Raw genomic sequence first — 19,658 nt, 5'->3', positions numbered from 1 at the left:
GCCCGGCTACTGGCCATCTCTAATGTCTTATGCTCAAGCCTATCATCGACGGGTTACAGAAGCCTTCCCAGGTCCCAATGCAAAGGATCCTGCCAGTTCACCGTATGGTGACTGGGTGTTTCAGAAATGTCACCAAAGGAAGACAGCACCCCCCCACCCCCGGAAAAAAAGGAAGACAGCCTTCGAGCCCACTTGAAAGGGACCTTGCCAAGTGCTCCTGACACTGCTGCAAAACTAGAAAAGTATCAAAGCCGTGGGTGCACATCTCAGCTAAAGAAAGCTCTACCTGACACGTGTTCCTCTGTGGTTAAAAGGAAGAATCAAATGCAAAGGAAGAGAAGTAGCTGACATGGGGGTAGCCTGTTTCTATCCAATGTGACAGAACAAGACTTCATACTTTATTTTTCTTTTTTTTTTTTTTAAAGATTATTTATTTATTTATTTGAGAGAGAGAGAGAATGAGAGACAGAGAGTACGAGAGGGAAGAGGGCAGAGGGGGGAAGCAGACCCCCCGCCGAGCAGGGAGCCCGATGTGGGACTCGATCCCGGGACTCCAGGATCATGACCTGAGCCGAAGGCAGTCGCTTAACCAACTGAGCCACCCAGGCGCCCCAAGACTTCATACTTTAAACATAAAACCCTTTCGGGGGCGCCTGGGTGGCTCAGTTGTTAAGCGTCTGCCTTCGGCTCAGGTCATGGTCCCAGGGTCCTGGGATCGAGCCCCGCATCGGGCTCCCTGCTCGGCTGGAAGCCTGCTTCTCCCTCTGCCACTCCCCCTGCTTGTGTTCCCTCTCTCGCTGTGTCTCTCTCTCAAATAAATAAATAAAATCTTTTTTAATAATAATAAAATAAATAAATAAATACCAATTTTGAGAGACAAAAATCCTCAACAAACCACAGATGAAATAAATGAGGGACTCACTATCTTCTGCGTATGCTGCTGCAGCTTCTCTCAGCTCACCTTTACATAAAGATTTTGTGTATGACTGTCAGTAACCCCTCTTAATGGGTCTCTGAATGCTTTTAGTTCTTCCAGAGTTATAGGGGGTGGTTGCTAATTGGCTTCCCCTGGTCACTGTACCTCTTGATATGGTGCCCGGATGCCAACATGCTTGCTCCATCAAATGAGCAAGATCTTCTGGTTGCAAAATTCCATGTGTGGGGTTGTAAATTTAAAACACTGTCAGGTGTTTCTGCAAACTTCTGGGCACAGGGAAAAGAGGGCTTTATTTTTTTTCACCTGTTTCTTTTTTTCTTTTTTCTTTCTTTCTTTTTTTTTTTTTTGAGAGAGAGAGAAAGATAGGGGAGAGGCAGAGAGAAAGGGAGAGAGAGAATCTTAAGCAGGCTTCACGTGCAGCATGGATCCCAATGCAGGGCTCAATCTCACAACCCTGAGATCATGATCTGAGCTGAAAACAAGAGTCAGATGCTTAACCGACTGAACCCCCCAGGCGCCCCTAGAAAAAGGCTTTAAATGGGTAACATCAGATGACAAAAAAAGGCAAGTGGATGACCTCAGAGTCCCAAGTAGCTTCTCAATGGCATCAGCTTTCTGGCCATCCAAATAGGAAAGGCTGGTTATCCTTGAATTGAGGCAAGAAAAAGGTAGGATTATATGGCATTTTGCTTTCCTTTCCAGTATTGACACCCATCAGCTTAACACCTTATTAATAACGGAAAGACAACAGGAAAATCTCCAAACACTTAGAAACAATCCATGGGTCGAAGAAGAAATGTCAAAGGAAATTTTTTAAAATACACTGAGTTGAATGAAAATGAAAATATAGCATAGCAAGATGTGTGGGAGACAGCTAAAACAGTGCTGAGAGGGAAATTTATACACTACATTCATACATTAGTAAAAAGGATAAGTCTCAAATCAATAAACTGAGCTCCCACCTCAAGGAACTAGAAAAAAAAGAGAGGGGCACCTGGATGGCTCAGTCGGTTAAGCGTCTGCCTTCAGCTCAGGTCTTGATCCCAGAGTCCTGGGATCGAGCCCCACGTGGGGCTTCCTGCTCATTGGGGAGCCTGCTTCTCCCCCTCCCTCTGCTGTTCCCCCTGCCTGTGCTCTCCTACTCTCTCCGTCAAATAAATAAATTAATTAAATCTTTTTAAAAAATAAAAAAAATAATTAAAAAAAAGAAAATGGGCAAAACAGATGAAAAGACATTTCATCCAAGAAGATATACGTGGCACATGAAAAGATGTTCAACATCATTATCCACTAGGGAAATGCAAACTACAACCATAATGAGGCATCAGAATGGCTAAAATAAAAAATAGTGATAACACCAAATGTTGGTGAGGATGCAGAGAACTGGATCACTCTTACATTGCTGGTGGGAATATAAAATGGAGCTGCCACTCTGAAAAGCAGTTTGACAGTTTCTTTTTTTAAAAAATATTTTATTTATTTATTTATTTAAAAAAATTTTTTTTTAAGATTTTATTTATTTATTTGAGAGAGAGAATGAGAGACAGAGAGCATGAGAGGGGGGAGGGTCAGAGGGAGAAGCAGACTCCCTGCTGAGCAGGGAGCCCGATGCGGGACTCGATCCCGGGACTCCAGGATCATGACCTGAGCCGAAGGCAGTCGCTTAACCAACTGAGCCACCCAGGCGCCCCTAAAATATTTTATTTATTAATTTGACAGAGAGAGACACAGTGAGAGAGGGAACACAAGCAAGGGGAGTGGGAGAGGGAGAAGCAGGCTTCCCGCTGAGCAGGGAACCCGACGTGGGGCTCGATCCCAGGGCCCTGGGATCATGACCTGAGCCGAAGGCAGAAGCTTAACGACTAAGCCACCTAGGCGCCCTGAGTTTGACGGTTTCTTATAAAACCATGCATCTATCACATGACCCAGCAATTGTAATCTGGGACATTTACCCTAGAGAAATGAAGAGTTATGTTCACACAAAAATCTGTACAGGAATGTTTATAACAGTTTTACTCATAATAGCCCCAAACTGCAAACAACTCAGATGTCCTTCAGTGGGTGAATAGTTAAACAAACGATGGTCCATCCACACCATGGAATACTCTTCAGCAATAAAAAAGAAGGAACTACTCATACACTCAATAATCAGGATAAGGCTCCAGAGAATTGTGCCGAGTGAAAAAAGCCATTTTCAAGAAATTATACATTATATGGTCTCTGAGATCCCATTTCTACAACATTATTGAAATGACAAAATTATAGAAATGGAGAACAGATCATGGTTACCAGGTAATAAGGAAGGGCTGGGGGCTGAGGAAAGTGGGTGTGACTATAAAAGGGCAATAGAAATAAGCCTGGTGGTGAGGGAAATTTTTCTTGGCTGGATCAATGTCAGTATCTGGGTGTAATATCATACTCTGGTTTTGTAAGATGTCACCACTGAGGAACTAGGTAAAGGAGACAGGAGATCTCTTGGTATTGCTTCTTAGTACGACATATGAATCTGCAATTATCTCACACTAAAAAAGTTCAATTGAAAAAGTGAACAAAAGGGGCGCCTGGCTCGCTCAGTCAGAAGAGCATGCAACTCTTGATCTCGGGGTTATAGGTTTGAACCCTACACTGGGTGTAGAGATTACTTAAAAATAAACAAATAAAACCTTTAAAGAAATTTTAAAAATTAAAAAATAATAAAAAATGAACAAAAGATTTAAATAGACATCTCACTAAAGAAAATATAGGAATGAAAAATAAGCACATGAAAAAATGTTCATCTTGGGGCGCCTGGGTGGCTCAGTCATTGGACATCTGCCTTTGGCTCGGGTCGTGATCCCAGAGTCCTGGGATCGAGCCCCACGTCGGGCTCCCTGCTCAGCAGGAAGACCTCTTCTCCCTCTCCCACTCCCCCTGCTTGTGTTCCCTCTCTCACTGTATCTTTCTCTGTCAAATAAATAAATAAGATCTTTAAAAAAAAAGAAAAAATGTTCATCTTATTTATCTTTAGGGAAACAATTTAAAACCACAGTGAGATGTCACTTCACACCCACTGGAATATGGCCAAAATAAAGGCCAACAACCCCCTTGTTTGCCTGTTGATTCACAGGCATGAGGAGTCCAACGTGGCCAGGTGGCAGTCTTCACTTTCAGTTCAATGGAATCAGTAGTGTGCTTCCTGTTGGAAAGAAGACTTTCCTCCCTCTGGAACGAAGGCCTCTAGGACAGCAGAGCATAAGGTCACAGGAACAAGAAGCACAAATGTTGCTGGTGGGTCACTAGGGGTCATAGGGAGTCGGTGCCATTTCCACCCCTTGATTCCTGAACCCATGAATCCCGGCTATGGGAGAAAGAGCACCATTTACTGGATGTTGATTCAGAGCATATACGGCTTTCTGGAGAACCTTGCTCCAGCCCTGCAAGGTATCGCCACCTAGCCAGCACTGTAACTGAGTCTTCAGAACTCATTGCACACCATTCCATGGTTCTATCAAGGCAGCTTCTTCAGGATGGTGGGGAACAAACATGGCGAGACCAGTGAATTCTATGAGCGTGGGCCCACTGACACACTTCTTTTGCTGTGAAGTGAGTTCCTTGATCAGAAGCAATGCTGTGTGGAACACCATGAGGGTGGATAAGGCACTCTGTAAGTCCACAGATGGTGGTTTGGAAGGAAGCATTGTGTGCAGGGAAGGCAAACCCATATCCTGAGTAAGTGTGTATTCCAGTAAGGACAAAACGCTGCCCCTTCCATGATGGAATGAATACCATATATACTAGTATTTTAAGTTTTAAAATTTGGGATATTATCTTGCTTCTTGCTTGTTATATTATTGAATTTAGGTCAGATTGATGAGGATTTACTTGCAAAGGATAATATATATCTCAACTGTTTTAATGTTTTATTTTTTTCAAAGATTTTTGTTTATTTATTTGAGAGAGAGAGCATGAACAGGAAGAGGGGCAGAGGGAGAAGCAGACCCCCCTACTGAGCAGGGAGCCTGAGGTGGGGCTCGATCCCAGGACTCTGGGATCATGACCTGAGCCAAAGGCAGATGCTTAACCGACTGAGCCACCCAGGCGCCCCTTATGTTTTATTTTTTTAAATGTCATGGTTTAAGAGACACTGAACTCTAGGAAACAAACTGGGGGTTGCTGGAGGGGAGGTTGGTGGGGGGATGGGGTAACTGGGTGATGGGCATTGAGGGCACTTGATGGAATGAGCACTGGGTGTTATATGCAACTGATGAATCACTAAATTCTACCTCTGAAACTTACAAAAAAACGAAAACAAAACAAAACAAAATGTCATGGTAGAGGAACAATGATACATTGTCAGGAATGGAAAAGGAGTTTTTATTTATTTATTTATTTATTTTTAAAGATTTTATTTATTTGACAGAGAGAGAGACAGCGAGAGCAGGAACACAAGCAGGGGCAGTGGGAGAGGAGAAGCATTTTACTTCCCGCTGAGCAGGGAAGACTATTTGTTTAATTAGAGAAATAGATTTCAGATTTTATACACTTTAAGGTTTACAGTTGACAAAGTGTGTTAAGACACACCTTATAACTTGGTCCTGCTGTACATACCTAACATACACTTTGTTCCACATGTGATTCACCACCAATTTGGACAACATCACAACTGACCTATATCCTATTCCACAAGGCAAGGCCATTGATTATACTATTTAGATGTCTCAGCATTGTTCAATGTTTCAAAAGCTTAGGACTTTTCTCTGGTGAAGTTCTACTAATAAGGAATCCACTTAGGTTTTTTCTTCCTGAAAATGTCTATTTCACTTCCTCCTCAAAGTTTATTTTATTTTTTTTAAAGATTTATTTATTTATTTGAGGGGGGAGGGGCAGAGGGAGAGACTCTTTAGGCAGACTCCCCACTGAGCACAGAGCCCAACTCCGGGCTCTATTTCACGACCCATGAGATCATGACCTGAGCTGAAACCAAGAGTAGGATGCTCAACCGACTGAGCCACCCAGGTGCCCTTCAAAGTTTATCAGTTAGCTTTGCTACATAGTGAACCACCCCCAAACTATAATTTATTCACTCACAATTATGTGTGTCAGCAATTTAGGCCAGGCTCAGCTGTGTGGTTCTTCTTTTGGTCTCTCCTAGGCTCACTCATGTCAGTTGACAGGTTGGTTGGAGTGATGCGGTGACTGGGGCTTGTGTCTCCAGTGGACAAGCCCAGGTATATTCACATGGTAGTGCTCATAGTTAGTATTCCAGAGAGCAGCAAGGGAGAAAGTCCTAATGTACAAACACTTTTTAAGCTTCACACTTGTTAATGTCCCATTGACCAAAGCAAATCACATGGCCAAGGCCATATTTGACCTTGCAGAAATGGACTCCATCTCTTGAAGCGGGGCTCTGCGAAGTCATGTTGCAGAAGGATGTGAATATAGGATAGGAAGAATTTATGGCCATTTTTATGATCTATCATAGATATTTACATTGGATATAAAATTCTACACTGGTAGTTATCTTTGCCAGCAAATCAAATATACCATTACATTGCTTTCTGGTTTCTGTAGTTTGTACTGAGAAGTTGGCTGGCTGTCAGTCTAATTGCATAACTGTAAAAGTAATCTATCTCCGGGTCACCTGAGTGGCTCAGATGGTTAAGTGTCTGCCTTCAGCCCAGGTCACAATCCCAGCGTCCTGGGATTGAGCCCCACATCGGGCTCCCTGCTTGGCGGGAAGCCTGCTTCTCCCTCTCCCTCTAACGTTCCCCCTGCTTGTGCTCTCTCACTCTGTCAAATAAACAAAATCTTAAAAAAAAAAAAAAGTAATCTATCTCCCCCACCCCTCCTGTTGCTATGAATATTTTCTCTTTGACTTTGCTTTTCCTAAACTTTACTCTGATGTACCTGGGCGTGGTTTTCTTTTGTTTTATCTTGCTTTGGGTTCCTATGACTTCTAGAAACTGTGAGTGGATGTCTGTCATCAATTTTGGAAAATGTTATTTATGTCCTGTTTTTTTCTCTCCTTTCATTTTAGCACTCCAATTAAACACACATTAGACTTTCTTTCTGTATGCCCTATGTCTCTTACCTCCTTTTACCTTGTCTTTTACTATCCTTTTACCTCTCCAGGCTTTATTCTGGCTATTTTATTCTGACCTAACTTCTAGTTCACTGATTTTCTCCTCAGCCCTTGTTTAACCCACCCATTGAATTCTTAATTTTGGTTGTTGTACTCTACATTTCTAGAATTTTTATTTTATTCTTTTTTGTAGTTTCAAATTGTCTGCTGATTTCTCAATTTTGTCTATTTCCTTAAATGTATTAAATATGATTATTTTATTTTATTTTATTTTTTTAAGATTTTATTTATTTATTTGACAGAGAGAGAGAGATAGTGAGAGCAGGAACACAAGCAAGGGGAGTGGGAGAGGGAGAATCAGGCCTCCCGCTGAGCAGGGAGCCCGATGCAGGGCTCGATCCCAGGACCCTGGGATCAGGAGCTGAGCCGAAGGCAGACACTTAATGACTGAGGCACCCAGAAGCCCCAAATATGATTATTTTAAAGTCTGCATTTGATAATTCCATTACTGGAGTCCATGTAGCTCTGTTACTGTGGTTTTGTTTGTTTTTCCGTTTGTTTTAATGCACTCTACACCCAATGTGGGGCTTGAACTCACAACCCCAAGATCAAGAGTTGCATGCTCTACTGATGAGCCAGCCAGGTGCCCCTCTGTTACTGTATTCTGCTGCTTTTTGTAACTTTATTTTTATTATATTTTCTTCCCTCCCTATAGCCTGGTTGTTTTTAAGTGAGTGTAGGACATTATATATGGAAAACTGCATAAATAAATTGAGGCCAAGGATGATGCTATCTTCCTCCAGAAAAGATTTATATTTGCTTCTGGCAGGCAGCTAGGACAATAGAAATCTTGGATTTCTTTAACCCAGTTTCCAGGTATTAAAATGGCTCAGATCTTGACCACAGTCCCTTAAGGGATAGGGCTACAGTCCTTTTATTTTTATTTTTAAAATTAATTTATTTTTTTAATTAACGTATAATATATTATTTGTTTCAGAGGTAAGGCTACAGTCCCTTTAGAGGGCTATTCTATTTATACTTTGTGTTTACTCCTAGACCTTTGGGTTTTCAACCCAAAGCCTGAGATGTCACCTTTTTGGTGGACCCTGAACTCCAAGTCTTAATCCCTTGGCACATAAGTCTGTCAACAGCAGTGCTCAGCTTCTCGTACTCTCAGCTGCCTCTTCTGGAATCAGCGACTGAGCTCACCTTTCTCTGTTTCCCCTTTCTCCCATATCTTGGCCCATAATGCTTCACTGACTATTATCACTGGATATTTTCTTTTTTTAAAAGAAAGATTTTAGGGGCGCCTGGGTGGCTCAGTCGTTAAGCGTCTGCCTTCGGCTCAGGTCATGATCCCAGGGTCCTGGGATCGAGTCCCACATCGGGCTCCCTGCTCGGCGGGGAGCCTGCTTCTCCCTCTCCCACTCCCCCTGCTTGTGTTCCCTCTCTCGCTATGTCTCTCTCTGTCAAAAAATAAATTAAAAAATAAAATAAAATAAAATAAGAGAAAGATTTTATTTATTTATTTGAGAGAGCGAGAGAGTGAGAGAGAGAGCACAAGCAGGGTGAAGGACAGAGGGAGAAGCAGGCTTCCTGCAGGGAGCCTGATGCAGGACTAGAACCCATGACCATGAGATCATGACCTGAGCTGAAAGCAGACGCTTCATCAACCGAGCCACCCAGGGCCCCTTCTTTTTGTTTTTTAAGTAATCTCTACACCCAATGTGGGGCTCGAACTCACAACCCCAAGATCAAGAGTCACATGCTCTACCAACTGAGTCAGTCAGGTACCCCTATCACTTGGATATTTTCTTTTTTTTTTTTTTTAAGATTTTATTTATTTATTTGACAGAGAGAGACACAGTGAGAGAGGGAACACAAGCAGGGGGAGTGGGAGAGGGAGAAGCAGGCCTCCCACGGAGCAGGGAGTCTGATGTGGGGCTTGATCCCAGGACCCTGGGATCAGGACCTGAGCCGAAGGCAGAGGCTTAACGACTGAGCCACCCAGGCACCACTTGGATATTTTCAAGCAAATTTTTTTTATATTTTGTTGAGCTTGTTTGGTCGTTCTCAGTGAGAACTATAATTCAAATTACTTACTCTGTCCTTACTGGCCACAGAAGCTATTCAGCACCATGCTCTTAGACTTTCTTTATATTGCTGGATCTACATATAATCTTGCTTACAAATACTGCTCAGTGCTCCCTAATGTCCTATTTGCTTCCTCAGTGATGGATGCCCAGATTGCTTGCACTTCCCAGTCACTGCAAATAAAGCTGCAATGAGCTTTCTTACACACGCCACCTTACACCTTGTGTAAGAATTACTTTGTGATATATACCTAAAAGCAGAATTACTGGATGTATAGGCTAGGTATATGCTTAACTAAATACTCATATGTTGTTCTCCAGAGTGGCCATGCCTGTCTATTCCCAGCAGCAGTATATCCCTACATCTCTGCCAGCATTTGGTATTACATGTGTTTCTAGATGTGCATGTGTATTTGCCAACTAATGAGTATAAAGTGGTATCTTGTTGTTGCTCTAATTTGCATTTCTGTGATAATCAATGGGTTTGAGCATCTTTTTTTTTTTTTTTTTGATCATCTTCTTTATATGCCTCTTAGCATGTTGGGTTTTTCTTCTGTAAACCCCTTATTCCTATGCTTTGCCCATTTTTCTTATTTTTCTTATTTTTTCTAGCTTTATTGAGATATAATTGGCATATAACCATTAAAGTACACTGTAAGGGGTGCCTGGGTGGCTCAGTCAGTTAAGCGTCTGCCTTCAGCTCAGGTCATGGTCCCGGGGTCCTGGGATCAAGCCCCACATCAGGCTCCCTGCTCGGCGGGAAGCCTGCTTCTCCCTCTCCCCCTGCTTCTGTTCCCTCTCTCGCTGTGTCTCTCTCTGTCAAATAAATAAATAAATAAATAAATAATCTTTTTAAAAAATTAAAGTACACCGTAAGTCAGTATCCAGTCAGAAAAACAAAAGCTGGGCGCCTGGGTGGCTCAGTTGGTTAAGCGACTGCCTTCGGCTCGGGTCGTGATCCTGGAGTCCCGGGATCGAGTCCCGCATCGGGCTCCCTGCTCGGCAGGGAGTCTGCTTCTCCCTCTGACCCTCCTCCCTCTCATGCTCTCTGTCTCTCATTCTCTCGGTCTCAAATAAATAAATAAAAAATCTTTAAAAAAAAGAAGAAAAAAAAAAAAAAGAAAAACAAAAGCTACACAAAGTATTTCAATGGAGTGGACTGAATATAGAGGATTGATTATCCAAGCAGCAGCAGACTGGCTACTGGGAGAACGAAAGGAAGGTGCTGCGTTATGAACCTTGAAGTTCAGAGGAGGAGGAGGGGTTCTGCAGAGAGAATGCGTGCTGCCTACACTGCCAAGGCTTAGGGGAAGGGCGCGTGGTTCGGGGACTTGAACCCCTGAGGAGTGGTGACCCATGCCTAGTTCTGAGAATGCTGAAATTAGCTGGAAATCAACTGATGCTCCCAGGCTGAGGACCAAGCCTGGGTGACAGCAATAGGAACAGGAAGCAAACAGGAAGGAGCAAGATCCTTGTCCCCTCTCTCCAGTCTTCCTCTAGTGTCCCTGCTGGTGGAAACTAACAGAGAGCCAGACGAGGAGGAAGAAATGTGGTTGCAGAATCCTAGTGCGAGCATCACAAAGCCAAATGTGTTGTATTTACCACCACCACCCCCCCCCGCCCCCTTTGATGGCTTCTCGTCATCAGTACAAACCCTTCTACATGTATTTGACCTTCAATCAACAATGGTGCCAACTTTTTGTTTCTGCCTGACAAAATGCCAGCATTATTGACAAAAAAATATGCTCACACCCTCTCCCCAAGGTGGAGAGACACAAAGTCCCAACAGCCTTTGTAATCATCCCCAAATCACAGCCACAGTATTGATGATGTTAATTTCTCCTCTAAGTAAGTCATAGTCCCACTTGAATATTCTGTGACCCAGAGACTAAATTGTAAAATTACTCATCAAAACAATTGCTGGGGCGCCTGGGTGGCTCAGTTGGTTAAGCGACTGCCTTCGGCTCAGGTCATGATCCTGGAGTCCCTGGATCGAGTCCCGCATCGGGCTCCCTGCTCGGCAGGGAGCCTGCTTCTCCCTCTGACCCTCCCCCCTCTCATGTGCTCTCTGTCTCTCTCATTCTCTCTGTCTCAAATAAATAAATAAAATCTTAAAAAAAAAAAATTAAAAAAGAAAACAATTGCTATATAAAGTACTAAAGGGAAAGGAGAGGAAGCAGAAAATAAATTATAATATAATATAATACAATATAATATAATAAAGGGAGAAATTGTACACAGCGTAATACTCATTTCTATCAATGGTCAGTCCAAAATTGATTTTCATAACTTCCTTCTTCTGCACTTTGGCTGGTTGGGGTTCAATACATTGGGGAGTGTCTCAAACTTTTATTCCTGGAGAGTCTGAACACCTTTCAGAGTGATGTCTCCCCCAGGGATTGGCTGCTCGCCAAATGGTGCCATTTTATGGGGCAGTGTGAGTCCCTGCTGTTAGTAGATTAGGTCCTCGGCAGCAGTGAGGCCCAGGTTGGCCTTGGCACGGGAGAGTCTGTATTGTTGAAGTCATATACATAAACATCCCTGGCACCATGGCCACTTTGTTCATGGGCCCATTGAGAAAATACTGGGGTGGCTGGGAAATTGGTGGCTGGCATTCACAAAGCATGTCATTTTATCCATCTGGGCATTGAGAGTCTCCTCTACCCCTTCTGAGAGGTCCATCCACATTCCTCTTCCCCAAACCTCTGTCACCAAACTTCCAACCCTATTCTTTTGCCAAGTCATGACCTTTCAGCCAAATCATCAGCAGTTTCCTACGTATTGATGTAGATCCGTACTTCTAGCCTTCTCTCAGGCTGTCAGAATGAGCAACCAACTACATCAAGTTAGATAGCTACTGAGTGGGGCACCTGGCTGGCCCAGTTCGTAGAGCATGTAACTCTTGGTCTCAGGATTGTGAGTTCAAGCCCCATGTTGGGCATGGAGCCCACTTTTATTTTTATTTTTTTTTAAGATTTTATTTATTTTGTTTGACAGAGAGAGAGACACAGCGAGAGCAGGAACACAAGCAGGGGGAGTGGGAGAGGGAGAAGCAGGCTTCCCGCGGAGCAAGGAGCCCCATGCAGGGCTCGATCCTAGGATCCCGGGATCATGACCTGAGCCCAAGGCAGACTATTAACTGACTGAGCCACCCAGGTGTCCCCTGAAAATACATTTTCCTAAAGAAGACATACAGGTGGCCAACAGACACATGAAAAGATGCTCAACATCATTCATCATCAGACAAATGTAAATCAAAATCACCATGAGATATCACTTCACACACGGTAGAATAGGTATCATCAGGGGGCACCTGGCTGGCTCAGTCAGAAGAGCATGTGACTCTTGATCTCAGGGTTTTGATTTCCAGTGCCACGTTGGGTGTAGAGATTATTGAAAAAAATAAACTTTAAAAAAAAGAATAAAGGGGCGCCTGGGTGGCTCAGTCAGTTAAGCATCCAACTTTAGCTCAGGTGATGATCTCAGGGTCCTGGGATCGAACCCCATGTCCATGTCAGGCTCCCTGCTCAGCAGGGAGTCTCACTCTCCCTCTGCCCCTCCCCCTTGCTCATGCTCTCTATCTCTCTATCTCTCTCTCCCTCTAATAAATAAAGAAAATCTTTAAAAAAGATGGTACGGAGTAAACTATCTGATCTTCCATTTCACCCATCCCCACATTCCCCTCCACTCTGGTAACCATCACTTTGTCCTCTATAGTTAAGAGTCTGTTTCTTGGTTTGTCTCTCTCTCTCTCTTTTCCTTTGCTCATTTGTTTTGTTTCTTAGATTCCACATATGAGTGAAATCATATGGTCTTTGTCTTTCTCTGACTTATTTCACTTAGCATAATACTCTCTAGCTCCATCCATGTCACTGCAAATAGCAAGATTTCATTCTTTTTTATGGCTGAATAATATTCTATTGTGTATATATACCACATCTTCTTTATGCATTTATCCATTGATGGACACTGGGTTGCTTCTATAATTTGGCTATTGTAAATACTACTACTATAAACATAGGGGTGCATGTATCCTTTTGAATTAGTGTTTTTGTATTTTTGGGGTAAATATCCAGTGGTGCAATTACTGGACCATAGGGTAGATTGATTGATTGATTGATTGATTTATAAATTTTTTTAAGATTTCATCTATTTATTTGACAGAGAGAGAGACACTGCATTAGAGGGAACACAAGCAAGGGGAGTGAGAGAGGGAGAAGCAGGCTTCCCGCCGAGCAGGGAGCCCGATGTGGGGCTCGATCCCAGGACCCTGGGACCATGACCTGAGCCGAAGGCAGACTATTAACCACTGAGCCACCCAGGTGCCCCAGTAGTTTTATTTTTAATGTTTTGAGGAAACTTCATACTGTTTTCCACAGTGGCTGCACCAGTTTGCATTCCCACCAACAATGCAAGAGGGTTCCTTTTTCTCCACATCCTCGCCAACACTTGTTGTTTCTTATGTTTTTGATTTTAGCCATATGTGTGAAGTGATACCTCATTGTAGTTTTGATTTGCATCTCCCTGATGATGAGTGAAGTTGAGCATCTTTTCATGTGTCTATTGGCCATCTGGATGTCTTCTTTGGAGAAATGTCTGTTCATGTCTTCTGTCCATTTTTTAATTGGATTATTTATGTTTTGGGTGTTGAGTTTTTTAAGTTCTATATATATTTTGGATACCAATCCTTTATTAGATATGTCATTTGCAAATATCTTCTCCCGTCCAGTAGGTTGTCTTTTAGTTTTGTTGGTTGTTTCCTTCACTGTGCAGAAGCTTTTAATTTTGATGTAGTCCCTATAATTTTGCTTCTATTTCCCTTGCCTCAGGAGACATCTGGAAAAATGTTGCTAAGGCTGATGTTAGAGAAATAACTGCCTGTGCTCTCTTCTAGGATTTTTATGGTTTCAGGTTTCGCATTTAGGTCTTTAATCCATTTTGAGTTTATTTTTTTTTTATGGTGTAAGAAAGTTGTCTAATTTCACTCTTTTGCATGTAGCTGATCAGTTTTTCCAACACCATTTGTTGAAGAGCCTGTCTTTTTTCCATTGGACATTCTTTCCTGATTTGTCGAAGATTAGTTGACCATAGAGTTGAGGATCCATTTCTGGGTTCTCTATTCTGTTCTATTGATCTATGTGTCTATTTTTGTGCCAGTACCATACTCTTTTGATTACTACAGCTTTGTGATATAACTTGTGATATTTCCAGCTTTGCTTTTCTTTTTCAAAATTACTTTGGCTATTCAGGGTCTTTTGTGGTCCCATATCTTAGGATCATTTGTTCTAGTTCTGTGAAAAATTCTATTGGTATTTTGATAGGGATTGCATTAAATGTGTAGATTGCTTTGGGTAATATAGACATTGTAACAATATTTGTTCTTCCAATCCATGAGCATGGAATGTCTCTCCATTTCTTTGTGTCATCTTCAATTTCATCAATGTTTTATAGTTTTCAGGGCACAGGTCTTTCACTTCTATGGTTAAGTTTATTCCTAGGTATCTTATTATTTTGGGTGCAATTGTAAATGGGATTGTTTTCTTAATTTCTCTTTCTGCTGTTTCATAATTGGTGTATAGATATACAACAGATTTCTGCATGTTAATTTTGTATCCTGGGACTTTACTGAATTCCTTTATCAGTTCTAGTAGTTTGTCAGTGGAATCTTTTGGGTTTTCTGTATGTAGTATCATGCCATCTGCAAATAGTGAACGTTTTCCTTCTTCCTTACCAGTTAGGATGCCTTTTATTTCTTTTTCTTGTCTGATTGCTGTGGCTCGGACTTCCAGTACTATGTTGAATAACAGTGGTGAGATTGAATAACAGTGGTGAGAGTGGACATCCTTGTCTTGTTCCTGACCTTCAGGGGAAAGCTCTCAGGTTTCCCCATTGAGGATGATATTTGCTGTGGGTTTTTCATAGATGACCTTTATTATGTTGAGGTATGTGCCCTCTAAACCTACTTTGTTGAGTTTTTTTTTTTATCATGAATGGATGTTGTACTTTGTCAAATGCTTTTTTTGCAACTCTTGAAATGATCATATAGTTTTTATCCTTTCTTTATTATTATTATTATTTTTAAAGATTTTATTTATTTATTTGACAGAGAGAGACACAGCGAGAGAGAGAACACAAGAAGGGGAAGTGGGAGAGGGAGAGGCAGACTTCCCCGCCGAGCGGGGATCCCAATGCAGGGCTCCATCCCAGGACCCCGGGGTCACGACCTGAGCTGAAGGCAGACGCTTAACGACTGAGCCACTCAGGTGCCCCTATCCTTTCTCTTATTAATGTGATGTATCATGCTGATTGATTTGTGAATATTGAACCACACTTGTATCCCTGGAATAAATTCCACTTGATTGTGATGAATAATCTTTTTAATGTATTGTTGGGTTTGGTTTGCCAGTATTTTGTTGAGTATTTTTACATCTATGATAATTGGAGATATTGGTCTGTAGTTCTCTTTTTTGTGGTGTGTTTATGTGGTTTTGGTGATACTGGCCTCATAGATGAATTTGGAAGTTTTCCTTCTTCTGTTTTTTGCAAGAGTTTGAGAAGAATAGGTACTAACTCTTCTTTACTTTTTTTTTAAGATTTTATTTATTTATTTGTCAGAGAGGGAACATAAGCAGGGGGAGTGGGAGAGGGAGAAGCAGGCTCCCCGCTGAGCAAGGAGCCCGATGCGGGACTCAATCCCAGGACCCTGGAATCATGACCTGAGCCGAAGGCAGACCCTTAACCGACTGAGCCACCTGGGTGTCCCACTAACTCTTCTTTAAATGTTTGGTAGAATTTTCTTGTGAAGCCATCGGTCTGATCCTGAACTTTTGTTTGTTGGGATTTGTTTGTTGTTTTTTGTTTGTTTGTTTGTTTTATTACTGATTCAGTCTCCTTGCTGGTAACTGGTCTGTTCAAATTTTCTATTGTTCTGACATCTTGATATCACTGAATTTAGGTCAGGATTGAGTTCAAGTTTAAGTCAACCAACCAAGTAAGCTGTTAGAGTCCCTTGCAGCTGCCTGGGCTAACATTAAATACAGAATCTCTGGTAAACACACCCAGCTCAATAAATTGTGTCTAACTCAGTGTTATATTCTATCCTCCTTGGTGTAACATCTCTAGAATTCATTCCCACACATATTCTCCCAGCTTTCTAACAGTACTTACTAACAAAAATCTTGCTATTCTTTTGGTGTATAAGCTATTTCCTCTTGGGTCTTAGCGTGTGCCTGTTCCCCTGGAGCTTGCTGAGAGTAGACCCTAACTATGGGTTTAACGGCAACAGGGGATGGTTGTGGTGGGTCTTGAGGACAATGGGTACCCCCTTGCAAGGCACCAGAGAACTTTCATGAAAGCCCTAAACATTCTCTTACTTTTCAAAGGGCATCTGGCTAGCTCAGTCGGGAGAGCAAGCAACTCTTGATATCTGGGTTGTAAGTTCGAGCCCCACGTTGGGTGTAGAGATTACTTAAAAATAAAATCTTTAGAGGTGTCTGGGTGGCTCAGTCCGTTAAGCGTCTGCCTTCGGCTCGGGTCATGATCCCAGGGTCCTGGGATCAAGCCCAGCATCGGGCTCCCTTCTCCCCCCCTCCCTCTGTTGCTCCCCCTGCTTTTGCTCTCCTTCTGTCTGTCTCTCTGAAAAGTAAGATTTTACTTATTAATTTGACATAGAGAGACACAGTGAGAGAGGGAACACAAACAGGGGGAGTGGGAGAGGGAGAAGCAGGCTTCCTGCGGAGCAGGGAGCCCGATGCGGGGCTCGATCCCAGGACCCTGGGACCATGACCTGAGCCGGAGGCAGACGCTTAATGACTGAACCACCCAGGCGCCCCTTAAAAAATCTTTAAAAAACAAATAAGATAAATAAAAAAATTCTCTTCCTTTTTGTAGCCATAGGGCTGCTAGTGCTGGGGATCAAGCACAAAGTTTCTTTGTGCAGGTTCAGTTGGATTCCCAGCCTCTCCATGCTTCTCATGTGGAAGGCAGAACACCTCAAACTCGGTGGTGCTTTCAAGCCTGGAGATGCAAACAAACCAATCCATATGGCCCCTCTTTTGGGATAGGATTCCTGACACCACTCCTGTTACCGGTTTCTCCATCAGTCTGGATCTTAGGAGGAAGCCAAAACAATGACAGGTCCTTCCCTAGTGCCTGGGGGAGGGAGCACAACTCTGCGGAGTCCTTGATCCTGGACTTCTGGCTTCCAGAACTAGGAGACGCTACCTTTCTGTTGTTTAAGCCCCTGGTTTGTGGTCCTTTGTTACAGCAGCCCCTGCAGACTCATGGAAAAATGGGTAGGGGCTGCAATTCCTCAAACTGAGCAACTTAGAGACAGGGGCAGGGCCTAGCTAGTGCTGGGGCTCCTAAGGTCAGAAGAGGGCCCTGGGGGGCTGGGACTCAGACCTCCGAGGACGAGCGGCATTCCTTGCCTGGTGATGGGGTCTCAGAGGTGGGATGCACCAAAGCTGTTTTTGTAAGTGTTGGGAAATTTGAACATTTGGTTCAGCTGGTGCCATGGGACTAAACTGCTTGCTGCTGGCATGGAGAAGACTGCCAGAGGGACACACGGAAGGGGCACGTCCCTTCCTCCTCCCCCAGCCTTGCAGCCCCCCTCTAACAGCCTCTGGCAGCAGAGCCTAAGATGCAGCCAGCCAGCCAAGCATGTGGTTTGCACAGTCCCCATTCTGGCATCACAAAGCGGGTGACAGCAAAGTAGGTTGACCTCTGAGGAGGGACTGCGTGTACCCACTTTATCCATAATAGGCGGACCGGAAACCGCCCAAATGTCTACCAACAAGAAAATGGATACGTAAATTGTGGTGTATCCATACAATGGATGCTGCTCAGCGATGAAGAGGAGGGAACTGACACCGAGAGCCACACGGATGATGTCACCGGAGAGGTGCTCTCTGGAGCAGCTTCTCAGCCGAGTGGAGGCACGAAGGGGCTTTTTCACAGCGATGCAAATGTTCTACAGCTTCATCTGAGTGGCGGGTTTGTGGGCAAAAAATGCAGGTGTGCACTTTATTTCATGCATGCTGAGTCTCAGTGAGGACATTTTTAGGGGATTTCAGGGCAGCAAAATAATTCTGTGTGATACTGTAAAGGTGAATCAATGTCATTATACGTTTGTCCAAATCCATAGAACACACAACACGGAGAGTGAACCCTAGTGTAAGGTGTGCAGTCCGGTTAATAACAGGTTGTTATTGGTTCGTCGGTGCTCACAGGTGGCCCACACCAATGCGAGATATTAATAGGAGTGAAAACTGAGGTTGGGGAGTGACGGACTCTATGTAGAACTCCACTCTCTGTTCAATTTTTCGGTAAACCTAAATTTGCTTTATAGGTTTTTTTTTTTTTTTTTTAATGTTTTAAGTAGGCTCCACACACAATGTGGGGCTTGAACTCACGACCCGAAGATCAAGAGTCACACCCTCTACCGACTGAGCCAGCCAGGCGCCCCCTTAAACCTGCCTTAAAAACCAAAGTCTGGGGCACCTGGGTGACTCGTCGGTTAAGGGTCCAACTCTTGATCTCAGCTCAGGTCTCGATCTCAGGGTTGCGAGTTAAAGCCTCGAGTTGGGCTCCCTGCCGGGCATGGAGCCTACTTAAACAACAAGAACAACATCTAGGAAGGCAGCCCAGGGCTGACGCCGCTGATGCCCCAGGACCCCGGGCTCCTTTGGTGTTGCTGCTCAGCCATCCCCAGTAGTCAGCTTCCGTTCAGTGGTCTAGGATGGCTCCTCCCAGGCCACCCGGCATTTGTGTTCCAGGGAGGAAAGAACGGCTCAGCCTGGAGGTTACGCATCCACTCACATTCCACTGGCCCCACCTAGGTGCAAAAGAGGTCGGGAAATGGACCTTCAGCTGAGCAAAATCCTATTGTTATGTCAAAATAAGCGCAGATCCTGGGCTGAGAAGCAGACGCTGACCGCCACAGCTGGAGATTAAGCAGGGATGATGAGCGGAGACAAGTCTTGAGGGGATTTGCTGTCAACCGGAGCACAGAAACGGGACAAGTGCCAGAGGGGCGGATGTTCTTAGTGATGTAAGCTGTGATAGCAAGTTTGCCCACAGGACTGATCAACAGTGACAGGAAAATTAGAGACGCAGAGAAGAGAGCAATCCCTGAGCGGGTCACGGAGTGGGAGCCATTCCCTGGGCAGAGGGGCTGCCCTCAACGGCCTGTGGCTCAGCCACGGGGGCCGGGAGGGCAAAGGGTTCAGGTGCAGGGCTGGGGGACCGATCTGGCAGTGGGAAGGTGGGAACTTGGGGAAAGAAATTCTCTTCTGATGCTTTTTGTGCTCAGTTACAGACGGAACACAGGCTACAACTGAGCTGTGGGGAAGGCACGGGACCTCACCTTGGAGAGCCAGGGGTCGGACGGACTCAGAAATCCCCAAGGCCGGCTGGTCAGCCCTGTGGGTCCTCTTAAGGTGGTCATTCCTTTAAAGTGTGTTTTAGTGGTTGAGAGGGTGGCCACCCCAGGGCAGCAGGCAGCCAGGCAGGTGCTCCCAGGTCAGTTACGTCCTATTACACGGGGAAGAGGGGCTCCCGCACCTGC

The sequence above is a fragment of the Neomonachus schauinslandi genome, chromosome X (genome assembly GCF_002201575.2).
Source record: "Neomonachus schauinslandi chromosome X, ASM220157v2, whole genome shotgun sequence".
In the NCBI taxonomy this organism is placed as follows: domain Eukaryota; kingdom Metazoa; phylum Chordata; class Mammalia; order Carnivora; family Phocidae; genus Neomonachus; species Neomonachus schauinslandi.
The sequence above is the reverse complement of the archived record's forward strand: the minus strand, read 5'-3'. Positions refer to the sequence as shown.